This window comes from Dipodomys ordii, unplaced genomic scaffold (genome assembly GCF_000151885.1).
Source record: "Dipodomys ordii isolate 6190 unplaced genomic scaffold, Dord_2.0 Scaffold15, whole genome shotgun sequence".
Classification (NCBI taxonomy): domain Eukaryota; kingdom Metazoa; phylum Chordata; class Mammalia; order Rodentia; family Heteromyidae; genus Dipodomys; species Dipodomys ordii.
The window spans coordinates 18,769,918-18,790,081 of NW_012267231.1; the positions used below are offsets into that span (position 1 = coordinate 18,769,918).

Below are 20,164 nucleotides of genomic sequence, written 5' to 3' on the forward strand. Positions count from 1 at the left end.
CATGCAAATAATTAATTTTGAAGTAAAAAATTGACCTCAGAGCAGATGTTTATTTGGGTCTTACAACTGTCTTCTAATGCTGTGGTTGGGTCTTATAACTGTCTTCTAATGCTGTGGTTGTCAAACTTTAAAATATTTTCCAGCCCTTGTCCTTTAACCTTTAAAATTTTTTGGCCATTTACCATATTTCCCTCCGCTGTTCTTTCTGGTGATTGCCCCTGTACCTCTTCCCCTTCCAGTGTTGCTTTGCAAGAGGGTCATGCTGTGAAAAGAACCCCAACTTAACTCCCAAAGTGCTACACATTCAGAGAGTAAGTCCTGCAAAAGATCCTGGGTGAGGCCTCTGGATTGGCGCTTTCTGTGTGTCCACTTAATCGACACCACCATGACTTGTGTGTACTTCAGCAGGGTCTTTCTCCACATTCACATCTAGCTGCCATGAGATGAATGTCCATTCTGTCACAAAAATGTCTTTTTCTGTGTTCAAAGTAATTTTGTTGGCCTTGTGTTCTAATAGTTAAATATTCCCTGAGGGGGAAAAAATGGGAAAAATTTGAACTTGGAAAACTACATTTAATTAAGAATTCCATGATACATAAAACTTATTAAAAACAGAACTCATTCAAATTTGCCTTTATTTGTATTTTATTTGTATGAATAACAGTTACCAGTTTTTGGTAAAAGTAGAAATTACGTTTCACCTAAATACCAGATGCTGTCGAATTAGTCAGATAATGATTAATGTTAGCACAATGTTTGGTCAAGTTTCTAAAACATAAGCAGGTTTAAAAAAATGTTTTATTTTTTTGGTGCTGTTTCTGAGTGCTGTCCCCAAAGTATTCTCTCCCCCCCCCCAAGGCTAGCACACTAACTACACTGAGCCACACCTTCATTTCCAACTTTTTGATGGTTAATTGGAAATAAGAGTCTCACAGATTTTCCTGCTTGGTCTGGCTTTGAACCATGATCCTCAGATCTCAGCCTCTTGAGTAGCTAGGGTTACAGGCCATTAGTGGACCCCTCTTGTGCTTCCCATGGTAGCTGGGGTGGCAGGCATATACCACCATGCCCAGATTTTTCTGTTCAATTGGGGTCTTGAAGGACTTGTGAACTTTTCGCCCTGCTGGCCTCAAATCTCAATTCTTGATCTCAGCATCTCCAATAACTGGGATTATCAGTGTGACACATCACATCGAACCTGGCTCTTTCCTCTTTTAAGAGGGGAGGAGGAGGAGCCGAGGCAAACCATTGTAAACTTCTACCTAGAGCTGGGAGTGTTCACATACATGTGATGTCCTGAGTTCAGTCCCCCCCTCCCCCCCCCACTGCAAAATAAAACAAGTAAATAAATAACTTTTTACTTAAGCAGTACCATTAGAACAAACTGTCTTCCTTTTCAGACTCAGCTACTACTAGATGAGCATTAACTGCAGCAGAGCACACAGTCAGAGCTGCTCATGGCTAATCCAGAACTGGTATTTCTGTTTAATTTTCTCCTCAGTTTTCAGTGGAAATACCAGTCTCTGATGTCACTGAAAATTTTACTTTGTTGTGATACTGAAAATATATCAAGACTACTGAGGATTTGATAAGGAGTTTGGAAATGAATATTTTGGACTTGAAATTTTAGTTGCTGCATGTTTTAACTTTAAGACTGTCCTTTCTTTAGTTCTTAGAAAAATTTAGTAATTTTTTTGTAGTTGCTTTAAAATTCAGACAAACTGAACTCCAGATTAGGAATCTTTGTTTTTAAAGCTTAACTTCATGGACCTGTGAAAATATCAAATGGCTCATGTTAAAAAGCATGCATTTTTAAAGTTTCTGTCACTAAACTTCATGTGAAAGCGGCTTGCTTCCATTGACGTTACTTAGTTTATTTTTCACCTAGACAAAAGAGAAAGCAAATAGTATATGATGGGAAAACGGAAGCGTTCTCTACTGTTTCTTTAAGAAACCTGCTTATCCAGGGGGTTTTAGTGCGTTTAACCTAACCTGCTAGCAAGGAAAAGTTCTTTAAAATAATGGATATTAGCCGTATCCAATCACCATTATCAGTTTCACTCACAGGGAGGAGATTCTCCTTGCGGGCCACTAGAATCGGAGAAGGTGGGGCTTGGTAATCAGGTTTGGTTGCTTTGGAGTCCAGCCCCAAGTGAAGTTAATCTGAGGTGAAGCAGACAGAAAATTGTGGAGGTTTTATTGGTAGGATTTTTGTTCTAATCTTCTAATGATCCTGTATTTATTTATTTATTTTTTTGCTTTTGCTCCTTTATGCTTCTTTGTATACTAGGTTTGTTATTGTTTCTGTTTTCTGTGGTAAACTGGACATTAAAATTAAGCAGGCAAGCAGAACAAAAGGGCTTGTTTAGACAGGAAATAGGTGTTGAGAGACTCAAACTTGACTTTTCTTTGATCAGTATTTCTAGTTTAGACTTTGGCTTTCTCTTGGGCTGGACATGGAAGCAGTCATTTGTCAGTGTTTGGAAGGGTCACCTGGAGGAGAGGGTGTGTGTCAAGTCTCTAAGGTGATACGTTGCTAAAAGAGCAGTCAGGGTTGGAGGTTTAATTTTCTCCTTTTTAAAGAATTGAAATGCCAATTTGCTTACATTTTTAAACCCCTTTTATTACATTCCTCTTTTTAACAACGAGTGTATTTTCAATTCAGCAGTATATTAACATTTTAATACGCTTATAATTTTATCCTTTTTTTAAGCTAAAAGAGAGGGTCATTGATTTATATTGTATGAAGAAAGTAAAACTTTTTTTCCCAAAAAACTTTTCTTTCTTTCAGTGGAAGAGATAAGTAATTAACATTCTTTTGAAACAGGAAATGTATGTATTTGTAGTTTTAGAAGCTATAGATGGACTACCAAAACCTGGAAAAAAGTGTATTAATCTAGGAACATTTCTTACTAAGAAATAATTTTGTGGTTTCAGTACTGTTAAGTTTTCTTTGGAGACTGTTTGCTTTACGTTACCGCCCTGAGTCTCGTGGAAGTTAAGGATGTAAAAGTTCATTTCAAGAATAGATACAAATGCCTGCTAGGTATTTTAGCCAGTGTGCTTGGATTTGCTTTGCTGCTTGTTCCAATTTATGGGAAAGGTCTTTAAATTAATGCTTTTCTGCTCTAGCAGTTACTTAAACAATTCTGTTTTTATAAAATCTAAGAATCACATACCTGCAAGTATCATTGTGTGGCGTTCTCCTTTTTTCTATCTTTCCTCCATAGTTTTACATTTTTCCATAATTGTGAATAAGGGCGGTTTTACATATATATCCCACGTTGTAATATGTCTTGTTTTAGTTTGGTTTAGATTCTTGTAGCCATACCTTTGTCTTAAGTTGATGAGGACTATAATGAACTTAATCTTTCCTTTGTTCTCTAAGATTCCTAAGTTTTCATGACTTTGATCATAGTTCATTGGACATACTGCTAAATAGTTCTTTCAAGTATTTTCCTTTTTCAAACAGGTTTCTTTCTTTTGTAAATAGAGATCCGAGGAAATGAATAACTTGGTATAGCTTTGCAAAAAGATCGCATCAATTTCCATTGCCACCAGCAATGTAGTGCAAAATTCTCTTTAATAGTCGCTCTATTTCCTGTTGTGCTGTGCCTCTGGAGCAGAGTTATCAGTGTTTCTTAAACAAATAGCCTGTTTTAAACGCCATTAGCAAGATGGAGATGGCTCTAAGTCCATTTTCTGGATACTAAAATTAGCTGAAGGAAACTAGGAAGGCTTTTGTCCACTTGAGTGAATCATTGCATATACTTGGTATTTGGTTATTTTGTCTATTGCTGCCGGCAGGCCGCTCCCAAAAGTTCACCATAGCTTACTTTGTGTGGCCCACACCACTCTTCACCATGTGCTGTCCCGCCACACACACAGGCAGCCGAAGGAATATGTCTGAGAAAACATAATGTGGACAGAACATTGCTAGAAAGTGAATGAGAGTCCTGCACCTGTCTCAGCATGTACACATAGCCCTTGTTATGCATACTTCTAGACTGGGTTTCTAAACAATATATACCTGAGAAACAGAAGATTTGTATGTGTAATTGTAGGTTGAGAAATGGTGTATCAGCATGTTTCCACTGTGTGTAGGCTTTCAGTTAGAAGTAGAAAGATAACAAGCAGGCTAGGCGTGTGTGGTGTGGATGCTGTGGCTGGTCTTGAAGTGTATGTAGTCTTTGTCCTGCAAGGGCTGCTGCAACCAGGCCATGCTAGGTGTTGCAGCAGAACACATTGAAAAAGTTGATTTAAAGCAAAATTCAGGGTAATAAATTGAATACATGTAGCCACAGACTAAGCCAGAATAAGAAATAGTTATATTCATTTTAGAGTCTGCATCACTTAACCTAAGTCCTGGTGACTTGAATTTTGATTTAGTAATAACTTAGTTTCTCTACTCTGAGAGGTTTTGTGGTGTTTGTTTCCAGGGGAAGGGTGTGTGTGTGTGTGTGTGTGTGTGTGTACTAGGGCCTTGAAGGGTGTGTGTGTGTACTAGGGAAGGGTGTGTGTGTGTGTGTGTGTGTGTGTGTGTGTGTAGGGAAGGGTGTGTGTGTGTGTGTGTGTGTGTGTGTGTGTGTACTAGGGCCTTGAAGGGTGTATGTGTGTGTGTACTAGGGCCTTGAACTTAGGGCCAGGGCAGTGTGTGTGTGTACACGTGTGTGTACTAGGGCCTTGAACTTAGGGCCAGGGCAGTGTGTGTATACAGGGCCTTGAACTTAGGGCCAGGGCACAGTCCCTTAGCTTTTTCAAGCTCAAAGCTGGTGCTCCACTGCGTGAGCCACAGTTCTACTTCTAGCTTTTTGGTAGTTCATTGAAGACAAGAGTCTCACGGACTTTCCTGTCCCGTTTGGCTTTGAATGGTGATCCTCAAATCTCAATCTCTTGAATAACTAGAATGACAGGCATGAGCCACTTAGCAGCAAGCAGGTTTATTTTACTTTATTATTTGAACATCTGGATTAGAAGAGAAAAATTTACCCATATTTGTAACACAGGTACTCCTACCATTCTGTGTTTTTGTTGGTCTGCTTGAACTCTGGGCCTGGGAGCTGTCCTTCAGCTCAAGGCAAGTGCTCTGCCACTTGAACCACAGCACCACTTCTGGTTTTCTAGTGGTTTATTGGAGATAAGAGTTTCACAAAAGCCTTTTCTGCCCGGGCTGGCTTTGAACCTTGATCCTCAGATCTCTGCCTCCTGAGTAGCTAGGATTATAGGCATGAGCCATTGGTGCCCCGCTTGTTTTTTGTTATTTTTGTTGTTTTGTTTTGCTTAGCAGACCTCTGAGAGTAAACAGAGGGACACCCAGCCTCTTCATTAGTCTGAAGTTTGAGAAAACGTACTTTTTTGAGGTGTGGCAGTACTGGGTTCACACCAGGGCCTTGTACAGTGCCATACAAACCATGCTCCACTGAGCTGTGCCTCCAGCTCCTTTGTTTTCTTCAGCAAAATTTAATCTTCCTGCTACATTACAGATTGACATAATTATATGTAATAATCTTAGTAAAAGCACTTGGAGTTTGGATGTTGATTACATTTAATGGCCACCCAAGGTAAAGGTTTACCTGCTCTTGGTCTCCAGGGAGCACTGAACCTTCCAGAATGATGGTCCTTAATGGGCTCTCTGTTGGGTCTCTGCCGTACTGGCTTCTGGCAGACAGAAGTCTGGAATTCCTATTAGTTGATTGACTTTCAGAAGAAAAGTAAAAATTAGTTTTGAGAACTCTTAAGTTGACCTAAATGTTGAGGAAATACATGAATGATGATAGTTGTGTGTTACTATTTTAAAATGCAGACAGAAAATGGCAGAAGTCATTTGGAAGGCAATCAGTGTTGGCTCATTAGGGGGAGTGTGCCGTGCACGTGTGTGTGTGTGTGTGTGTGTGTGTGTGTGTATGTATGTGTGTTTTCTTCTCATGATAAAATTTTTAATGAGTAATAAATTGCTAAAACTTGGAAGAACCTAAGACCACAGTGGCTGAGTGTATTCATAAGCTCTCTTTGTTCTGCTAGGTGAATTTAAGTTTTGCTTTTTTTTTTTCTCAGTATGGCCTCTTTATGAAAGTAGGTAAATGTCTGTGGGTAACTTATGAAGGGCACATTTGTGCATCTGTTTGAATCAATTTTGTTTTCAAAAACCTGTTGGGTTGTTGCTGGGAGCTCAGGTCTGTCATCTTAGTTACTTGGGAAGCTGAGATCTAAGGATCACAGTTCGAAGCCAGCCCAGGCAGGAAACTCCGTGAGACGCTCATCTTCAAGTTAGCGTCAGAAGAGCTGGCAGTGGAGCTGTGGCTCAAGTGGTAGAGAGCTAGTTCTGAATAGCTCAGGGACTGGACTCCTCCCCTTCTCCCCCCTCCACACACACACTCACACATACACACACACACACTGAGATGTCATTAGATGTTAGTGTCATCAGCATTTTGGTAGAGAGGAGGCCAGCCCCATCTTCCCCCTCTACCTGGGTCTTTTCCCTGTGTGCATGGGCTATTGCAAGTCCCTGTAACTCAGTTCTTTTGCAGTGTGGTGATGGGGCCAAGGATTCTTTTTTTTTTTGGTCCGGTCGTGGGGCCTGAACTCTGGGCCTAGGCGCTGTCCCTCAGCTCTTCACCTCAAAGCTAGCGCTTCACCACTTGAGCCACAGCACCACTTCCGGCTTTTTTCTTTTTGCTTATGTGGTGCTGAGGAAGCGAACCCAGGGCCTCATGCATGCAAGGCAAGTGATCTACCACTGAGCCACCTTCCCAGCCTGGGGCCAAGGATTCTTAACAGTCTTCTCATTCTTACTTTGCTTGGTTATCTGCAGTCCTGTGTTTTTAATGACCTGTGTGTGTTAAAGTTCAGAAGAGAAGCTGGGTTTCATCTTGTTTTTTCATCCCAGGCTATATGTGAATGCTTAATATCTCTAGAACCTGTCTCTCCTGACACCCCTTCCCCAAAGTTTGTTTTTTGTTTTTGTTGGTCCTGGGGTTTGAACACAGGCCAGGGCCTGTTACACTTGCACTCATTCTGGGGCTTGAACTCAGGGTCAGGGCCTATTGTGTTTTGTGTATGTGTGCTCAGGGCCTGAGAGCTGTCTGCAAGCTTTTTTGCTGAAAGCTAGTGCTCTGCCACTTGAGCCAGAGCTCCACTTCTGGCTTTTTTGGTGGTTAATTGGAGATAAGAGTCTTATCGACTTTCCTGCCCAGGCTGGCTTTGAACTGTGATCCTCAGATCTCAGCCTCCTTAGTATCTGGGATTACAGGTGTGAGCCACCAGTGCCCAACTCTGTCATCTTCTTTTTTACCTTCCTAGCCCAGCATGATTTCACTAAAATGGCTACCTAATTGGTTGTCATCATCACCATTAATTTTTGGTGCCACTAAGGCTTTGAACTCAGGGCCTCACACTTTTTTGCCTGGTACTCTTCTACCATTTGAACTACACTTCTACTTCTGGCATTTTACTGATTCATTGGAGGTAAGAGTCTCAGACGTTCCTTCCCAGGCTGACTTTTTGAACTGAGATCTTCAGATCTCAGCTTCTTGAGTAGCTAGGATTACAGGTGTGAGCCACAGTGTGCCTGGCCTTAATTGATCTACATCTCCAGTTTGACTTGTTATATTACTGTGTGTTCATGGGTTTTTCTTTGCTCAAAATTACTAGTATATTTGTGGGGGATGGTAGTGGGAGTTGCATGAATGGAGGGAGGAAGGAGGAAGTGAAGTATGAGCCAATATAATCCTTATATTTAATGTACATATTAAACTCGTAATTTGAGGGAAGAGATGGGAGGTAGAAAGATAGGGAGAACAGTGGAAGGGGTGACATTGGTCAGGATACATTGTATTTACAACCTGATTTAGGGAATTGTAACCTTACTAAAAGTTCCCCCCAAAAAATGTTAAATTAAGAAACAGAAAAAAACCATCAACCCTTACTAGTGATTCCTTCTTGCCCTTTGATAACATAACTGGTAGGGTTCAGATAATTTTCTTTTTATCTTTGCCTTCCTCTGCCATCCCCCCCCCCCTCCAGTCTATTTTAAAGCCAAAGCTGGGTGCTGGTGGCTCATGCCTATAATCCTAGCTACTCAGGAGGCTAAGGTCTGAGGACTGCGGTTCAGAGCCAGCCTGGGCAGGGAAGTCTATGAAACTCTTATCTCCAATTAACCACCAGAAAAACTGGAAGTAGTGCTGTGGCTCAAGTGGTAGAGCTTTAGCCTTGAGCTGAAGAGCTGAGGGACAGCTCACAGGCCCAGAGTTCAAGCCTCACAACTGACCAAAATAAGGCCAAAAGACCTCCATTGTCCTTAGCTTTTAAGAGCAGTGTGTTAAAAGAAACATATTACAAAACTAGAATGTTTGAAGTATAGGCAAATGTTACCAATATATATGTATTTATTTAAGTGGATTGGGTTGTTAATTACAGTTGCAGATGAAGGTAAAATTCCACAAAGGCTGGGCATGGTGGTACACACTTGTAATCCCAGCTACTCCCAAGCTTGCATGGGCAGAAACACAGCATTGTAAAACATGAAATAAAGTAGCCATGAGTTCAAATCCAGTAGTGGGGCCAGGGTAATTCATGAATTGCCTATTATAAAAGCAGCAGGGTTTTTTTTTTTTTAAAGTGTGTTTTCTACTTGAAAGTTTTATATTTTAGCCAGTCTTGCAGACTGAACTCAGAGCCTGGGCACTATTCTGAACTTCTTTGGCATAAGGCTAGCACTCTACCACTTCCAGCTTTTTCTGTGTATCTGGTACTGAGGAATAGAACCTAGGGCTTCATGCATATTAGGCAAGCACTCTACCACTAAGCCACATTCCCAGCCTAAATGTGTGTGGTTTTGTTTTTTTTTTTGCCATTCCTGGGGCTTGAACTCAGGGCTTGGGCACTATCCCTGAGGTCAAGGCTAGCTAGCACTCTACCACTTGAGCCACAACACCAATTCCTGGTTTGTTTTATTTTTGTTGTTTTTTTTTTGAGAAAGAAAACACCATACCCGTGGTTTGGCTTGCACAGTGGAGCAAGCCGCGTACTAGAGCCCTCCTGACCTGTGGTCTCTGTGGGCCCCTTGCACACACAGTCATGTGCTTTGCTGATCCCGTGGGCAGTCCCACCCATAGTCACCACCTGCAGTGTCTTGAGAACAAGGGCCTACTCTCGTGTAAACTCTCTGGCTCCCAGACACCCCACACTCAGATCTCATCTGCTTGTCTAGGGCAGGAACCACCCCAGAATGATCTGTTACCTTTCCTTGTCTTGTCTTAATCATTCTTGAGTCAGGAGTGTTCCTTCAGTTGTTTTTGAAGGGGAATCAGGTCCTGTTTCCAGAACCCCCCCTTAACCCCTCAGCGGGGGCTCTGTACACAGTCTACCCCTCTGTGATGTGCAGTTGCAGGGCCACACATCTGCGCTCACTAGTACTCCTTAGTTTCAGTGTCCAATCTGTCTGATCTCTGCTGGGGTTGCCCACTTAAGTTATTTTTGCTCTCATAATATGTCATTTGAGGGTGACTATGAGACCCAGTGTATATTATCACAGTCTTCACCAAATTGTCATCTAACATCCTCCTGTCATGTTGCCGCAACCACTTTCTGCTAGAATGGTGATGGTACTTAAACAGGAACAGGTGTGTGATGCACAAACTCAGTACTCAGAGGCAGAGCCTCAATGGGGAAGACTCAACTGGGACTACAGTTTGTTGCCTGAGATTTCTCTAACATTGTTTTGAGTATTCTTGTTCTACAGGAGATAACTCCTGTGCTTTTTTCTTTCACAGCCATTCAAAATGTATTCCTAGCCAGGCTATGAGGGCTCAACGCCTGTAATCCTAGCTGCTCAGGAGAGTGAGATCTGAGGATTGCAGTTTGAAGCCAGCTTGGACAAGAAAGTCCGTAAGGGCTGGGGAGGTGGCTCAGTGGTAGAGTGCTTGCCTTGCATGCCTGAGGCCCTGGGTTCGATTCCTCAGCACCACATAAGCAAAAAGAAAAAAGCCGGAAGTGGCACTGTGGCTCAAGTGGTAGAGCACTAGCCTTGAGCTGAAGAGCTGAGGGACAGCGCCCAGGCCCAGAGTTCAGGCCCCATGACCGGACCCAAAAAAAAAAAAGAAAGTCCGTGAGACTTTTATCCCCAATAAACTATTCCGAAAAAGCCTGAAGTGGCGTTGTGGTTTAAGTGGTACAGCACTAGCCTTGAGCAAAAGAGGCTTAGGGACAGTGCCCAGGGCCTGAGTTCAAGTCCCAGGACTGGCAAAAAAAAAATGTATTCTTGTTTTTTTATTTCTTAGGTTACTTGCTCGCTCCTTCCTTCCTTCCTTCCTTCCTTCCTTCCTTCCTTCCTTCCTTCCTCCCTCCCTCCCTTCCTTCCTTCCTTCCGCATTTCTTTTGCTCAGGGCTAGCACTCTACCACTTGAGCCACAGCACCACTTCCAGCTTTTTCTGTTTATGTGGTTCTGAGGACTCAAACCCAGGGCTTCATGCATGCTAGGCAACCACTCTACTACTAAGCCACATTCCCAGCCCCATATAATTGTTTCTTATAAGAGATGATGGCTTTCCTGAATTTATAAGTATCTTGGTGGGTTCTTGATATCGGTCACTTACCAGTATTGTACTTGCATATGATACCCAATTCCAGATGTGGCTTGATAGGTCAGTACAGTGGTTCACTTCCACTGTGATCTAGCTTGGTTTGTAAGAGCACCAGGCTTTGAACAAATAAGTGTGGCCTTAGCTCTGAGTTCTGTCACTCACCAGCTCTGTGGTCTTGAACAAATTTATAATGTCTCAAAATCTCAGTCAATCATAGCACTGCCTGCAGTTGGTGGAGTGCAGGTGAGTGTGATGTGAGACAAAACTTACATCCCAGACGCTCTGTGTAGCTATGACATTTAAGAGGTTTAAAATTATTATATCTAGTTTGTATTTGTGTGGTGTAAGTAGATTATGTGTTATTTTGTATAAAATCAGTCATCTTTTATAACATGAAGTATTTTAACATTAGACAATATTTTTAGAACAAGTGAATTTGAAGCAATTGGATGCTGTTTCTCATGGTGTTTTTGAACCATGTTGGTAATATAAATAGTACATATTTAGGAAATCTTAAAGCTTTTCCTATAGAAATAAAAAGTAAGAGTGTTTATTTGTGTTTTAATTTTTATTATATTTCGCCTTGGAATTACTTAGCATTGAGGAAAAAAATGACCAATGAAAAGGAAAACCATGTTTTCTGATGTTTATTACACATTATGCATAGAATAGGAGAAGGATATTTAAAAATTAGATTTCAGGGTCTGGGAAGATGGCTCAGTGGTAGAGTGCTTGCCTTGCATGCATGAGGCCCTGGATTTGATTCCTCAGAACCACATAAGCAAAAAGAAAAAAGCCGGAAGTGGTGCTGTTGCTCAAGTGGTAGAGCACTAGCCTTGAGCTGAAGAGCTGAGGGACAGCGCCCAGGCCCAGAGTTTAGGCCCCAAAACCAGCAAAAAAAAAAAAAAAATTAGATTGCATAAATGGTGATAGGCTAATAAGAGTAATCTGTCATTTTTAAATAGTACATTTTGTCTAGTCATATAAACTAGAAAAAGTCAGTTTAATTAACATCTCTTTATTTCTGCAGTACAAACCATTATTATCAGTGGGTGTATCATTGCCTGTATATTTGTTTTTTTTATTTTTTTATTTTTATTTTTTTGAGTCCGGTCGTGGGGCCTGAACTCTGGGCCTGGGCGCTGTCCCTCAGCTCTTAAGCTCAAGGCTAGCACTCTACCACTTGAGCCACAGCGCCACTTCCAGCTTTTTTCTTATGTGGTGCTGAGGAATAGAAGCCAGGGCCTCATGCATGCAAGGCAAGTGCTCTACCACTGAGCCACCTTCCCAGCCCTGCCTGTATATTTGTTAATGAGATGAAGCAATAAGGATTTTTCTGTCTTACAAACTTTTAGCCAGGTGCCAGTGGCTCATGCCTGTTAGCCTAACTACTTAGAAGGCTTAAGATCTGAGGTTCCCAGCTTGGGCAGGAAAGTCTTTGGGACTTTTATATCCAGTTAACTGCCAAAAAGCTGGACATGGAGCTGTGATTCAAGTGGTAGAACACTTCTTGAGCAAAAAAGTTCAGGGGCAGACCTAGGCCCCTGAGTCAAGGCCCAGGACACGGACGGACACACAGACACACACAGTTTCATTTTGAAAGTTGAGTTTGGGTAGGGTTAAGAATTATGGAAAGGAAATGTGGGGCTGGGAAGGTGGCTCAGTGGTAGAGCGCTTGCCTTGCATGCATGAGGCCCTGGGTTCAATTCCTCAGCACCACATAAGCAAAAAAGAAAAAATCTAGAAGTGGTGCTGTGGCTCAAGTGGTAGAGTGCTAGCCTTGAGCTGAAGAGCTGAGGGACAGTGCCCAGGCCCAGAGTTCAGGCCCCACGACCGGACCCCCCCCCCAAAAAAAAAGAATTATGAAAATATACCTGGAGGAGATAGAGGGATAACTGACATTACACATAAATTGACTTGTTAAACTCAAGCCCTTTGTGCAGCTATTTGAAGAAAACAGTAAAAACCTAATTATGTAAATGCAATCTTGTTTTCTAGTGAAATGAGATTTTTTTGGTAACAGCGATGGTACTATAGAATCTGGGCAAATGTGCCACAGATCTTTATTTACTGGAAATGTTAGAAATGCAGCTCTTCTTGCTGTCAAAATGGATGTATCTATTTTTTCCCAGGAAGGTAGCTGGAGAAACGCTTCCTTGGGACACTGAAGGCACTTTACCATGTGGAATGCCGCTTTTTTTTGTTGGTGGTGGTGGTGGTGGTTACTTTTTCTATATACATGGATTAAACTTTAAGAAAACAGAAAAAAATACCTAGATTTGCTTAGTTGGATACAGATGATGATAAAAAGTAATCTCCCTTAGCTCTGAGCTGTGACTCACACTACTTAGGAGGCTGAGATCTGAGGATTGTGGTTCTAAACCAGCCTAGGCAGGGAAATCCATGAAACTCTATTTTTTGGGTCCGGTCGTGGGGCCTGAACTCTGGGCCTGGGCGCTGTCCCTCAGCTCTTCAGCTCAAGGCTAGCACTCTACCACTTGAGCCACAGCACCACTTCCAGCTTTTTTTCTTTTTGCTTATGTGGTGCTGGGGAATCGAACCCAAGGCCTCATGCATGTAAGGCAAGCCCTCTACCACTGAGCCACCTTCCCAGCCCATCCATGAGACTCTTATCTCCAGTAAACTACTAAAAAAAAAAGCTGGAGGTAGAGCAGTGACTGAAGTGGTAGAGCACTACTAACCTTGAGCAAAAGAAGCTCAGGGATAGTGCCCAGACCCTGAGTTCAAGCCTCAGGCTCCAGCACACACACAAAAAAGAATGTAATCACTCTATGGTTGTATATAGAAAAACTAGTAGGTTAAAGTAGTATATTGTTACATTTTTACATTGGTGTCACTTACCAAATGGAATGATTTCATTGGTTACCACAGTCCTTTTTTATGTAGCAATACTATTAAAACGACTCCTTTGAACTTTACCTGATTAAAATGTAGTGCCTAATGAATTCTAACTGTCTCAACTCTGTCTCATGTTGAATGTGTTGCAGGAATGAATCTGAAGTCTGCTGCAGTAAAACACTGAAGGCTTTAAAATGTATTCTTGCATAAAACTCAAACTTTAAGTAGCTGCTTATGAGGATAGGGAAGGCAGGAAGCTAATGTCTGTGTCAAGATACAGGACAGCTGTCTGCTCATCAACCTTCACTGTGTGAGTAGAGACTTAAGACTGGAACTCTGTGGAATGGGTGTCAAACTTAAGGTTTTTTAATCTAAAATGCTTGTAGGTGCGCATAAGTCAGCATGATAAGACTTTAAAATAATTCTTTTTACACTAATGTTAGGCATGTAGGATACTGAAAGTGGAGTGGGCTGTAGATTTTCATAAAATATTTTTGTGCAGTAGCACAACTAGTGTTAGTGGCCATACATCTTTCAGACTTGTTCTAGGTATCAGACTGCACATTAATAATGTTACATTGAGGCAAAAGATTATGGTTTTTTGTTTTGTTTTATTTGTTTACAGATTGTTTGAGTTCAGCTTTTTTCAAAATGAGGGTTTTGGCCAACCATAAAAGCTGTGTTTTAGAAAGGTGGCATTTGATATTAATACAGAAATTTGTGCTGGGCACCAGTGGCTCATGCCTGTAATCCTAGCTGTGCAAGAGGCTGAGAGCTGAAAATATTGATTTGAAGTCTGCTCAGGCAGTTAAGCCAGAGAAAATCTTATTTCCAACTAAACAGCACAAAGCTGGCAGGGGAGATATGTCTCAAGTAGTAGAATGCCAGCCTTGAGTGAAAAAGCCAAGTGAAGGCAAGTGAGAACTTGAGGCCCTGGGTTCAAGCCTAGGGCAAGTTAAAAAATGAAAAGAAAAGAAAAGTAAGAAAATTGCTCCTGACAGTGATTTAATAGAAATTATACACTTTAGAATAAAGGAGCTTTCATTTCCTAAATCAGTCGGAGATTTTTAAACTATAGCAGTGTTCATTTAAAAATATTTGATATTCCTATTGTAGAAAAGCAATCCCCCCCCCCTTCACTGAAAGTTATCCCTTCAAGAATTTAATTGGAGGGGCTGGGGGTTTAGCCCAGCGGAAGGGCACCCACCTGGCGCGTGCAAGGCCCTGGGTTCGGTTCTCAGCCCTGGTTTAAAAAAAAAAAGAATTTAATTGGAAAGGCTTTTTAAAATTTTTTTTGTTTTCCTATTCCACCCATCCCCATTTTTTTACCTCATGGATTTTAGAAGCAAACCACTAAATTAAATGTCTTCCTCTCCCCACTTTTGGAAGATGACAAGGAATCACAAACATTGAGCAAAATGAGGAGCTCACAGATAAACAATGACTTAGAACATCTTGTTAACTGTCAGGGAGTCACCGGGTAGCAGGTATATTTATATTTGTGTGGTGTGTGTTACACCTAAGATCTTGAATTGGCTTTCTCTTCCATATTCCATAAACATTGGCTGTGAGAAAATCAAAATAGATTGTCTCTCTGGGTGTCCATAGCTCACATCTGTAATCCTAGCTATACAGGAGGCTGAGAGCTGAGGATCGCCATTCAAAGCCAGCTTGGGCAGGAAAGTCTGTGAGACACATCACTAAACTTCAAAAAAAAAGTATCTTTAGAAGCAGTGAGAAAACATAAAGCATATTGAATGGATACTTGGTGTGTGTGTGTGTGTGTGCGTGTGTGTGTGTGTGCGTGTGTGTGTATGTTTATGTTTATGTAATATGTGCTGGTAGTGGGGCTCTCGCTCAGATTTTTGCTTCCTGCTGCTACTCTACCACTTGAGTCATGCCTCTAGTGCAGCTTTTTTGCTGGTTAAAGCAGCAAAAAGATCTCAGATCTGAGTAGCTGGGAATTACAAGCTGAACGTTGAGATTCTTGTACAAGGAGCGTGAATGTGGAGAGAGGAGGTGAATGTTGGCTGCAGAGAAAGGCGCAAAGATTTTGGTTGGTCTCTTCTCTTTGTGAGCTGGTCAAGAGGCGAGCAACCTTGTGAGTCTGCAGAGCTGATATAGCTCCCAGTCTTCCAGGAGCTCTGGAGAAGAAATACTTTAGTTTCCTATTTTATATCCAGGCCTCTGTAAGAGTCTAGGCAAGTAAATTTGGTAAACTTGTAGCCTTGCAAGCAAACTTGTCAAACTGGTTTAATTCAGTGCTCCTATTGTGTTGACCATGTTTTGATACACTTCCTCCACTCTTCTTTTTTAATTAGTGTCAAAATAAAGAAAATGCAAGGTGAAGGAAGCCTTCAGAACATAGCTAATAGAACTTTGATTTTTAAAAATAAGATTGGACAGAAGGATACACAATAGGAAAATTAGGTAAATTGTTCCTCAATTCCCTTTGATCTAAGATGATTATGTGTTACTCTCCTATAGAGGAAAATTCTAAGCATTAGCCTTTGTGGAATACAAAGCACAGGCAGAGAAAGACATCTGTGGCTCATTCTAGTTAATTACTCAGGAGGCTAGATCTGAGGATCTAGTGTGAAGCCAGCCCCAGCAGAAAAGTCTTGAGGCATTCCATCTCCAGTTAACCAGCAAAATGCTGAACTAGATGTTAACTTAAATGGTGAAGGGCCTGCTGTGAGCAATGAAGTCAAGCATGGGTACTGGCAGAAAAAGAAAGGGAAGGGAAGGAAGGGGAAGGAAGGGAAGGAGGGGTGACCGAGGCAGACAGACATTGCATAGGAGCACCATGTCTGCTTCTTGTTTCCCCTGGACCCACATCTTAGCAGTGGCTGCAAAAGGATCGGGATGGCATTCCTGGTCTGTGTAATGGTGGGAAATGGCTGGGCACGGTGGTGGGGAAGTTGACACGAGGCAGAGCTTCAGCATCCCATTTAGACCTCTGTGTCTCCGTTTTCTCATCTGCAGAATAGACACCGTAATAATTTGCCACCTGATGAGAGTTGTTTTAGGATTGAGTGAAAGACACTTGAAAATGAGTGTAATGAGTATTATTTAACCTCTTTACTTTTTTTTGAGAGGAGGAATACTAAGGCTTTGAAGAGTTGTTTTGGTGGTGCTGGGAATTTGATCTCAGAACCCCACTCATTGCTAGGCAAGTGCTCTTCCACTGAGCTTCTTCCCCAGTCTCAAAGTGATCGATTTTTAAGGCTTTAAGATTAGGAATTTGGAAAGCCCAGGTGCTGGTGGCTCATGTTTGTAATTTTAGCAACTCAGGAGGCTGAGATTTGAGGATTGAGGTTCAAAGACAGTCCAGGCAGGAAAGACCATGAGATTTTATCTCCAATTAATTACCAAAAGGTTGGATGTGGAGATGTGGCTCAAGTGGTAAGAGCACTAACCTTGAGCAGAAGCAGTTCAGGGGACAGCGCCCAGGCCCTGAGTTCAAGCCTCAGAGGATTGACACCAAAAGAAAAAAGACTAGGACTTTGGAAATCATAAACTGAAAGCGGTATTCAGCCAAATCATCTTGAGAAATATCCCCAGCAGAGAACTGAAATCTTTACTCCTCCGTGGCTTCTATTAACCCGTTACACATGAGAACACTCTGCCACTGAGCCCCTTGTCCTAGCCCCTTCTAAGTTTTACTTTGAGATAGACTTACCAGGTTGCCTCAGCCTCCCTAGTAGCTGGAATCACTGGCATGTACTATCTCATCACTTTAAAAAATAAATTGGGGGAATTAGGGAGAATGTTTGCTCAGAACATCTCCATTCTGCTGGTGGTAGGTGCTGCCTGTCTGGCCTAATTGGCCTTGTTAGCTTATAAATGTTTGTGATCATTTGTACATTGACCCATGTTAAATTGGCCTACTCTTGATCTTTATGTTCTGTCTCAGTCAGGGAGATTAGAATAGACTTTCCAAATGTGTTAGCCATTTGGATTTTTTTGTTTAGACGACAACCTTTCAGAGAACTGGCATATAAAAATATAAACCACTGTCCCACTTTAGGCAGAGATTCAGGGCACAGTCTGTCCAGTTTTCCTCCTCCTCCACCCATTTTCCCCTCTGCCTCAGTGATCCTTGAACAAAAGCACATTAAAAAAAACTTCAGTGAAGGACTGCTAGATGGTAAGGATGAATGAAGTCCAGGTGTAAGTTCTTTAAAATTTAATTCTTAAAACTTTGGCTCCTTGTTCGAAACATAGAAAAATGGTGCAAAATAACCGTGTGAAGGCCCTTTTTACTTTGTACAACTTGTTGACTGTTGTATTCTGCTACAAGAGGAAGTGATCTTGTATTATCTGGGTCAAAATTTAAGTGATTTCTCCTGAGTAGTTAACTTGTTTCCTTCTTTAGAATATTCTGCCTCTTAGTCATAGCTGTTGTATTAGCTGTTAGGAGGAATAAAATCAACTGAATAATTTTTAGAATTTACTTTATTGTTACTCTAGAGGTGATACACAGCACAACAGGGTTGCATTTACATATGTCAGGCAATAGGTACCAGGTACATTTCCTTTCCACAGCGTCATCACCCCCAAGTTGCATTGTTCACTTTCATCAATATTCTCAACTGAAGGATTTTTAATTAGCAAACAGGTTCTTCCAGTAGGGGCATTTTGTTTATTGAGAGCGTTTCTGACTTTTTAACAGTTTTTACTGTTTTTCTTTGTGTTGATCCTTTTCATCTACTTTCGTTGTTCCATAGAATGGCATTCTGAAAAGAACTTAAGGTGGTCTTTCATTAATTTCACATTCATTAAGGTGGTATTTCTGAGTTGTTTCCCTTTTCTAGGGTTGAGATGTTCCCCATGGCCTACTGGTTTAGACATGAACGTCTCAGCATGGGTGCTTTTATGATGTGGCCTTAACATTTTTTACCAGCTTTGACTTGAAACACACACTTCTCCCCTCAGCTAGGAGGTTTTATGTCCGCTAAACGTGAGGTTCCTCTGGGAAATGAACTGCAGGCACACATAGAGTGCACACAGGTGTGTACTCTCTGGGGTGGCCGTGAGGTGGGTGAAGGGCCTGCCTGTTGACACAGTGTGCTGTGTGGTGTGTGGCTGTACTTTACCCTCCACGGTGTGAATGCAAATATAAATAAGCCTATGGTGAGGTTTTGTTGGCAGTTATCTAGAATAATTGATGGCTTGTTGTATATGTGTTCAGGAGGAGGATGTTTGAAACCATTTTTTCACACTTGTAATCCAGAAAGTGTATTCACCTTGGTGGAACTGAGGAATTTTCAGATGACCCCTAGCCAAGGAGCACTGTGTGGCTTGGCAAGGAGGCCTTTTGTGTCCAGGGCCTTGGTGCCTGGGGCCAGCTTGATTTATGAGATTTATGACTGTAGCCACCATCACAATTCCTCTGTGAGTAAGCTGTGCGCCTCTGAGCTGTTTGTATGGCGTGCTTTCTCATCCTTGTCCCATTGGGGCCTCAAAGTCCTTTGGAGAAGGAAGCCCCCTCCCTTCCCCATCTTCCTCTCCTGTGAGCAGCCTGGCTCTAACCACTCAGGCCTATGCAGTGGCAAAGTTGGGCAGATTCTGTGTCTGTCTTTGTGCTTTGTACTGGGCCGTATGGCACCCCAAGTTGTCCCAGTGATGTATGATTGTTTCTCTTCTCAATATGTTTGTGTGTTTCTTCAAGGTATTCATTTTTGCCGAAGTAAATTATTTTCTAGAATATCTTGTGAAGCTTTTTGGGATCCCAAATAACTATGCAGTTAAAGTGATACATGTTGTGGCTATGGTGCTTTGTAGCATTTTAGCAATTTGTGGGGTTGATTTGTTTTGGGACTTGAAACTCAGGGCCTGGGTGCTGTCCTTGAGCTGTCCTTTATTGCTACCTCTTGAGCCACAGCTTCCCCTCCTGCTTTTTGGTGGTTAATGGAAGATAAGAGTCCCATGGGCTTTCCTGCCCAGGCTGTCTTTGAACTTCATTCCTCAGATCTCAGCACCCTGAGTAGCTATGGTGACAGGCGTGAGCCACTGGCACTAGGCCACAGTTTGTGATTTTGAGCCTCATTGTTGTGATTTTGGAGATGCCTATGCAGACACATGAAAATCAGACATTAATATTCTGTCCCTTTACCTACCTTAATCCTTTCGTTTTGAGCCTGAGACTGAGCCCAGAGCAGGCCTCTTCATGCTAAATAAGTGGTCGGCACTGAGTTGCCCTCGCAGCTCCCAGCATCCTTGAGAGCAGAACTATGATTCATAAACATCTGTCTTCTGGTGTATAATGCCTGGTGGAGCATTGAGTGCCATGGATCAGTCATGGATCAGTGTACAGCCTCGAACACAGAAATATAGCAAAGTGCACAGCCCTGAACACAGAACTAGCAAATCAGGACTAGCTTACCATCGTGGAATCTTGCTGTGTCTTCCCTGATGATATTTCCAACCAACATAATTTTGCCATTGGTTATTCATCCAACTTTTCTCTTGAGTATCTCTATGTGTTTGGCATTGATCCTAGAATGCCATTGCGGCTTTAGAGGGAAAACTTCCCAATCTTAATCTGCAGTGCTTGCAAATGCAACCCTGAAAAATAACCCTAACTGTGATTGCTGTTCTTTAATGTTACAGTCTCCTCTGTTATTGCTTGCTCACTCTCCACATTTCAAATTGAAGGTGACATTGGCTATGAATTTGTGTAGATATCTACTTCCAGAATGGGAGATTAAGGAGCCAT

General features: G+C 41.9%; 1 protein-coding gene across 4 annotated transcripts in view; it reads left to right on the forward strand.

Annotated features, from left to right (window-relative positions):
• Positions 1-2,147: 2,147 nt before the first annotated feature.
• Zfand6 (zinc finger, AN1-type domain 6) overlaps positions 2,148-20,164 on the forward strand; it is a 41,188-nt gene continuing 23,171 nt past the window's right edge. Inside the window, exons 1-2 of one of the 4 annotated variants that reach the window (XM_013012124.1) lie at positions 2,166-2,202; positions 13,593-13,753. The gene's annotated coding sequence lies outside the window, so the exon portion shown is untranslated. Of the gene's footprint in view, positions 2,203-13,592; positions 13,754-20,164 lie in introns of those variants that run through there. The other 3 variants (XM_013012125.1, XM_013012123.1, XM_013012121.1) reach the window with 3 other exon arrangements.